Source organism: Pseudophryne corroboree, chromosome 9 (genome assembly GCF_028390025.1).
Source record: "Pseudophryne corroboree isolate aPseCor3 chromosome 9, aPseCor3.hap2, whole genome shotgun sequence".
In the NCBI taxonomy this organism is placed as follows: domain Eukaryota; kingdom Metazoa; phylum Chordata; class Amphibia; order Anura; family Myobatrachidae; genus Pseudophryne; species Pseudophryne corroboree.
This window is the reverse complement of record NC_086452.1, coordinates 98,124,550-98,132,802: the sequence shown is the minus strand read 5'-3', so window position 1 is coordinate 98,132,802 and position 8,253 is coordinate 98,124,550.

The window sequence follows — 8,253 nt, the reverse complement described above, 5'->3', positions numbered from 1 at the left end:
TATGAAGTTTCTTGTTGAGGCGAGACGCCATCATGTCTATTTGAGGAATTCCCCAACGACTTCTCACTTCTGCAAAGACCTCTTGATGAAGGCCCCACTCTCCTGGATGGAGATTGTGTCTGCTGAGGAAGTCTGCTTCCCAGTTGTCCACTCCTGGAATGAAGACTGCTGACAGAGCGCTTGTATGTCTCTCTGCCCAGTGAAGAACTTTCGTGGCCTCGGCCATCGCCGCTCTGCTCTTTGTTCCGCCCTGGCGGTTTATGTACGCCACTGCTGTTATGTTGTCTGACTGAATCAAGACGGGCAGACCGCGAAGATGTTCCACTTGCAGAATGCCGTTGTAAATGGCCCTTAATTTCAGAATGTTTATGTGCAAACAAGCTTCCTGGCTTGACCATTTTCCCTGAAAATTTCTCCCCTGTGTGACTGCTCCAAAGCCTCAGAGACTTGCATCTGTGGTCACCAGGATCCAATCCTGAATCCCGAACCTGCGTCCCTCCAGAAGGTGAGAACTGTGCAGCCACCACAGGAGGGAGATCCTTGTCCTGGAAGATAGGATTATTTTCCGGTGCATGTCCAGGTGAGACCCGGACCACTTGTCCAACAGGTCCCACTGAAACACTCTGGCATGGAACCTGCCAAACTGAATGGCCTCGTAGGCCGCCACCATCTTCCCCAGCAACCGAGTGCATAGAAGAATCGACACTCTTGCCGGTTTCAGAATCTGTTTTACCATGTTCTGTATTTCCTGAGCTTTTTCCTCTGGAAGAAAAACTCTCTGCAATTCTGTATCCAGAATCATACCCAGGAACGACAGCCATGGTGTCGGAACCAACTGTGATTTTGGCAAGTTTAGGAGCCAACCATGTTGTTGCAGAATCGTCAGTGAGAGCGCAACGTTTTTCAGCAATCGCTCCTTGGATCTCGCCTTTATGAGATCGTTCAAGTACGGGATAATTGTGATTCCCTGCTTGCGCAGGAGAACCATCATTTCCGCCATAACCTTGGTGTAAATCCTCGGAGCCGTGGACAGACCAAACGGCAACGTCTGAAATTGGTAATGACAATCCTAAACAGCAAACCTCAGCTAAGCCTGATGTGGAGGATATATGGGGACGTGTAAGTAGGCATCCTCTATGTCGACAGACACCATAAAATCCCCCTCCTCCTCCAGACTGGAGATCACTGCTCGGAGAGATTCCATCCTGAATTTGAATTTTTTTAGAAAGAAATTGAAGGGATTTAGGTTCAGAATCGGTCTGACTGAGACATCCGGCTTCGGGACTACGAACAGGCTCGAATAAAAGCCTTCCTCCTGCTGTGACGGGGGTAGCATGACAATGACTTGATTTTGACACAGCTTTAGTATTGCAGCGCATACTATCTCCCTTTCTGAAAGAGAAGCTGGCAAGGCCGATTTGAAAAATCGGTGAGGGGGCACATCTTGAATCTCTAATTTGTAACCTTGGGTTACTATTTCTAATATCCAAGGATCCAGGGCCGAGGGAACCCAGACCTGACTGAAGAGTTTGAGACGTGCCCCCACCGGTGCGGATTCCCGCAGAGGAGCCGCAGCGTCATGCGGTGTATTTGGTAGAAGCCGAAGAGGACTTCTGTTCTTGGGAACTTGCCACAGCCTGTGACCTTTTTTCCCCTTCCTCTCGCAGCAAGGAAGGAGGACCCTCGTCCTTTTTTGTATTTATTGGGCCGAAAGGACTGCATCTGATTGTGGGGCGTTTTCTTTTGTTGTGCAGGAACAGAAGGTAAAAATGATGACTTACCCGCGGTAGCCGTAGATACCAGGTCAGTGAGGCAGTCACCAAACAAGACACTACCGTTAAACAGTAGAGACTCCATAGTCTTCTTAGAGTCAGCATGAGCATTCCATTGATGAATCCACAATGCCCTCCTAGCCGAAACTACTATGGCATTGGCCCTTGATCCCAAAAGGCCAATATCCCTTGCAGCTTCTTTTAAATATGCTGCAGCGTCCCTGATATGACCCAGAGTCAAAAATACGCTATCTCTGTCCAGGGTATCTATCTCAGATGACAAGTTATCGGCCCACTTTTCAATAGCGCTACTCACCCATGCCGAAGCAACGGCAGGCCTGAGTAGCGAACCTGTAGTGACATAAATGGATTTTAGTGTATTTTCCTGCTTACGATCCGCAGGATCCTTTAGGGCTGCCGTGTCAGGAGACAGAAGCACTACCTTTTTGGACAGACGCGATAGAGCTTTGTCCACCGTGGGGGTTGACTCCCACTTTTCCCTGTCCCCAGAGGGGAACGGATATGCCACCGGAATTCTTTTGGGAACCTGTACCTTCTTGTCAGGATTTTCCCAAGCCTTTTCAAAAAGAGCATTCAGTTCATGAGAGGGAGGAAACTTTACCTCAGGTTTCTTTCCTTTAAACATACAGACCCTTATATCAGGAACAGCAGGGTCCTCCGTGATATGTAATACGTCTTTTATCGCCACGATCATGCATGTACTGAATGCTCTTAGCCAGTTTAGGATTCAATCTGGCATCACTATAGTCGACACTGGAATCAAAGTCCGTGTCGGTATCTGCTATCTGGATAAAAATAAGAATTTACTTACCGATAATTCTATTTCTCGGAGTCCGTAGTGGATGCTGGGGTTCCTGAAAGGACCATGGGGAATAGCGGCTCCGCAGGAGACAGGGCACAAAAAGTAAAGCTTTAGGATCAGGTGGTGTGCACTGGCTCCTCCCCCTATGACCCTCCTCCAAGCCTCAGTTAGGATACTGTGCCCGGACGAGCGTACACAATAAGGAAGGATTTATGAATCCCGGGTAAGACTCATACCAGCCACACCAATCACACTGTACAACCTGTGATCTGAACCCAGTTAACAGTATGATAACAGCGGAGCCTCTGAAAAGATGGCTCACAACAAATAATAACCCGATTTTTGTAACTATGTACAAGTAATGCAGATAATCCGCACTTGGGATGGGCGCCCAGCATCCACTACGGACTCCGAGAAATAGAATTATCGGTAAGTAAATTCTTATTTTCTCTATCGTCCTAGTGGATGCTGGGGTTCCTGAAAGGACCATGGGGATTATACCAAAGCTCCCAAACGGGCGGGAGAGTGCGGATGACTCTGCAGCACCGAATGAGAGAACTCCAGGTCCTCCTTAGCCAGGGTATCAAATTTGTAGGATTTTACAAACGTGTTTGCCCCTGACTAAATAGCCGCTCGGCAAAGTTGTAAAGCCGAGACTCCTCGGGCAGCCGCCCAAGATGAGCCCACCTTCCTTGTGGAATGGGCATTTACATATTTTGGCTGTGGCAGGCCTGCCACAGAATGTGCAAGCTGAATTGTATTACACATCCAACTAGCAAAAGTCTGCTTAGAAGCAAGAGCACCCAGTTTGTTGGGTGCATACAGGATAACAGCAAGTCAGTTTTCCTGACTCCAGCCGTCCTGGAACCTATATTTTCAGGGCCCTGACCACATCTAGCAACTTGGAGTCCTCCAAGTCCCTAGTAGGCGCAAGACACCACAATAAGCTGGTTCAGGTGAAACACTGACACCACCTTAGGGAGAGAACTGGGGACGAGTCCGCAGCTCTGCCCTGTCCGAATGGACAAACAGATATGGGCTTTTTTTGAGAAAAAAAACACCAATTTGACACTCGCCTGGTCCAGGCCAGGTCCAAGAGCATGTTCACTTTTCATGTGAGATGCTTCAAATCCACAGATTTGACTGGTTTTAAACCAATGTGTTTTGAGGAATCCCAGAACTACGTTGAGATCCCACAGTGCCACTGGAGGCACAAAAGGGGGTTGTATATGCAATACTCCCTTGACAAACTTCTGGACTTCAGGAACTGAAGCCAATTCTTTCTGGAAGAAAAATCGACAGGGCCGAAATTTGAACCTTAATGGACCCCAATTTGAGGCCCATAGACACTCCTGTTTGCAGGAAATGCAGGAATCGACCGAGTTGAAATTTCTTCGTGGGGCCTTCCTGGCCTCACACCACGCAACATATTTTCGCCACATGTGGTGATAATGTTGTGCGGTCACCTCCTTTCTGGCTTTGACCAGGGTAGGAATGACCTCTTCCTGAATGCCTTTTCCCTTAGGATCCGGCGTTCCACCGCCATGCCGTCAAACGCAGCTGCGGTAAGTCTTGGAACAGACATGGTACTTGCTGAAACAAGTCCCTTCTTAGCGGCAGAGGCCATAAGTCCTCTGTGAGCATCTCTTGAAGTTCCGGGTACCAAGTCCTTCTTGGCCAATCCGGAGCCATGAGTATAGTTCTTACTCCTCTACGTCTTATAATTCTCAGTACCTTAGGTATGAAAAGCAGAGGATGGAACACATACACCGACTGGTACACCCACGGTGTTACCAGAACGTCCACAGCTATTGCCTGAGGGTCTCTTAACCTGGCGCAATACCTGTCCCGTTTTTTGTTCAGACGGGACGCCATCATGTCCACCTTTGGTAATTCCCAACGGTTTACAATCATGTGGAAAACTTCCCCATGAAGTTCCCACTCTGCCGGGCGGAGGTCGTGCCTACTGAGGAAGTCTGCTTCCCAGTTTCCATTCCCGGAATGAAAACTGCTGACAGTGCTATCACATGATTTTCCGCCCAGCGAAAAGTCCTTGCAGTTTTTGCCACTGCCCTCCTGCTTCTTGTGCCGCCCTGTCTATTTACGTGGGCGACTGCCGTGATGTTTTATCCCACTGGATCAATACCGGCTGACCTTGAAGCAGAGGTCTTGCTAAGCTTAGAGCATTATAAATTTACCCTTAGCTATATTTATGTGGAGAAAAGTCTCCAGACTTGATCACACTCCCTGGAAATTTTTTCCTTGTGTGACTGCTCCCCAGCCTCTCGGGCTGGCCTCCGTGGTCACCAACATCCAAAACTGAATGCCGAATCTGCGGCCCTCTAGAAGATGAGCACTCTGTAACCACCACAGGAGAGACACCCTTGTCCTTGGATATAGGGTTATCCGCTGATGCATCTGAAGATGCGATCCGGACCATTTGTCCAGCAGATCCCACTGAAAAGTTCTTGCATGAAATCTGCCGACTGGAATTGCTTCGAAGGAAGTCACCATTTTTTTTACCATGGCCCTTGTGCAATGATGCACTGATTTTAGGAGGTTCCTGACTAGCTCGGATAACTCCCTGGCTTTCTCTTCCGGGAGAAACACCTTTTTCTGGACTGTGTCCAGAATCATCCCTAAGCACAGGAGACTTGTTGTCGGGATCAGCTGCGATTTTGGAATATTTAGAATCCACCCCTGCTGTTGTAACAGTATCCGAGATAGTGCTACTCCGACCTCCAACTGTTCCCTGGACTTTGCCCTTATCAGGAGATCGTCCAAGTAAGGGATAATTAAGACGCCTTTTCTTCGAAGAAGAACCATCATTTCGGCCATTACCTTGGTAAAGACCCGGGGTGCCGTGGACAATCCAAACGGCAGCGTCTGAAACTGATAGTGACAGTTCTGTACCACGAACCTGAGGTACCCTTAGTGATAAGGGCAAATTTGGGACATGGAGGTAAGCATCCCTGATGTCTCGGGACACCATATAGTCCCCTTCTTCCCGGTTCGTTATCACTGCTCTGAGTGACTACATCTTGATTTGAACCTTTGTAAGTGTTCAAATTTTTTTAGATTTAGAATAGGTCTCACCTAGCCTTCTGGCTTCAGTACCACAATATAGTGTGGAATAATACCCCTTTTCTTGTTGTAGGAGGGGTAATTTAATTATCACCTGCTGGGAATACAGCTCGTGAATTGTTTCCCATACTGCCTCCTTGTCGGAGGGAGACCTTGGTAAAGCAGACTTCAGGAGCCTGCGCAGGGGAAACGTCTCGACATTCCAATCTGTACCCCTGGGATACTACTTGTAGGATCCAGGGGTCCTGTACGGTCTCAGCGTCATGCTGAGAGCTTGTCAGAAGCGGTGGAACGCTTCTGTTCCTGGGAATGGGCTGCCTGCTGCAGTCTTCTTCCCTTTCCTCTATCCCTGGGCAGATATGACTCTTATAGGGACGAAAGGACTGAAGCTGAAAAGACGGTGTCTTTTTCTGCAGAGATGTGACTTAGGGTAAAAACGGTGGATTTTCCAGCAGTTGCCGTGGCCACCAGGTCCGATGGACCGACCCCAAATAACTCCTCTTCCTTTATACGGCAATACACCTTTGTGCCGTTTGGAATCTGCATCACCTGACCACTGTCGTGTCCATAAACATCTTCTGGCAGATATGGACATCGCACTTACTCTTGATGCCAGAGTGCAAATATCCCTCTGTGCATCTCGCATATATAGAAATGCATCCTTTAAATGCTCTATAGTCAATAAAATACTGTCCCTGTCAAGGGTATCAATATTTTTAGTCAGGGAATCCGACCAAGCCACCCAAGCTCTGCACATCCAGGCTGAGGCGATCGCTGGTCGCAGTATAACACCAGTATGTGTGTATATACTTTTTATGATATTTTCCAGCCTCCTGTCAGCTGGCTCCTTGAGGACGGCCCTATCTATAGACGGTACCGCCACTTGTTCTGATAAGCGTGTGAGCGCCTTATCCACCCTAAGGGGTGTTTCCCAACGCGCCCTAACTTCTGGCGGGAAAGGGTATACCGCCCATATTTTCTATCGGGGGGAACCCACGCATCATCACACACTTCATTTAATTTATCTGATTCAGGAAAAACTACGGTAGTTTTTTCACATCCCACATAATACCCTCTTTTGTGGTACTTGTAGTATCAGAAATATGTAACACCTCCTTCATTGCCCTTAACGTGTGGCCCTAATAAGGAATACGTTTGTTTATTCACCGTCGACACTGGATTCAGTGTCCCTGTCTGTGTCTGTGTCGACCGACTAAAGTAAACGGGCGTTTTAAAACCCCTGACGGTGTTTTTGAGACGTCTGGACCGGTACTAATTGTTTGTCGGCCGTCTCATGTCGTCAACCGACCTTGGCGCGTGTTGACATTATCACGTAATTCCCTAAATAAGCCATCCATTCCGGTGTCGACTCCCTAGAGAGTGACATCACCATTACAGGCAATTGCTCCGCCTCCTCACCAACATCGTCCTCATACATGTCGACACACACGTACCGACACACAGCACACACACAGGGAATGCTCTGATAGAGGACAGGACCTACTAGCCCTTTGGAGAGACAGAGGGAGAGTTTGCCAGCACACACCAAAAACGCTATAATTATATAGGGACAACCTTATATAAGTGTTTTCCCTTATAGCATCTTTTTTTATATATTTCTAACGCCAAATTAGTGCCCCCCCTCTCTGTTTTAACCCTGTTTCTGTAGTGCAGTGCAGGGGAGAGCCTGGGAGCCTTCCCTCCAGCCTTTCTGTGAGGGAAAATGGCGCTGTGTGCTGAGGAGATAGGCCCCGCCCCTTTTTCGGCGGCCTCGTCTCCCGCTCTTAACGGATTCTGGCAGGGGTTAAATATCTCCATATAGCCCCCGGAGGATATATGTGAGGTATTTTTAGCCAAAAATAGGTTTTCATTGCCTCCCAGGGCGCCCCCCTCCCAGCGCCCTGCACCCTCAGTGACTGCCGTGTGAAGTGTGCTGAGAGGAAATGGCGCACAGCTGCAGTGCTGTGCGCTACCTTAAGAAGACTGAGGAGTCTTCATGCCGCCGATTCTGGACCTTCTTCTTGTTTCAGCATCTGCAAGGGGGCCGGCGGCGAGGCTCCGGTGACCATCCAGGCTGTACCTGTGATCGTCCCTCTGGAGCTAATGTCCAGTAGCCAAAGAAGCCAATCCATCCTGCACGCAGGTGAGTTCACTTCTTCTCCCCTAAGTCCCTCGTTGCAGTGATCCTGTTGCCAGCAGGACTCACTGTAAAATAAAAAACCTAAGCTAAACTTTTCTAAGCAGCTCTTTAGGAGAGCCACCTAGATTGCACCCTTCTCGGCCGGGCACAAAAATCTAACTGAGGCTTGGAGGAGGGTCATAGGGGGAGGAGCCAGTGCACACCACCTGATCCTAAAGCTTTACTTTTTGTGCCCTGTCTCCTGCGGAGCCGCTATTCCCCATGGTCCTTTCAGGAACCCCAGCATCCACTAGGACGATAGAGAATGCATGTTTATGTGACCCCGAAGTGATCTGAGCTTGCGACAATGCATCCTCCATGAATTTTCTCCATGTCTGGTTCTTAGACTCAGATTTATCTAATCTCTTAGTCAACCGAGCCACACTTGCATTCAA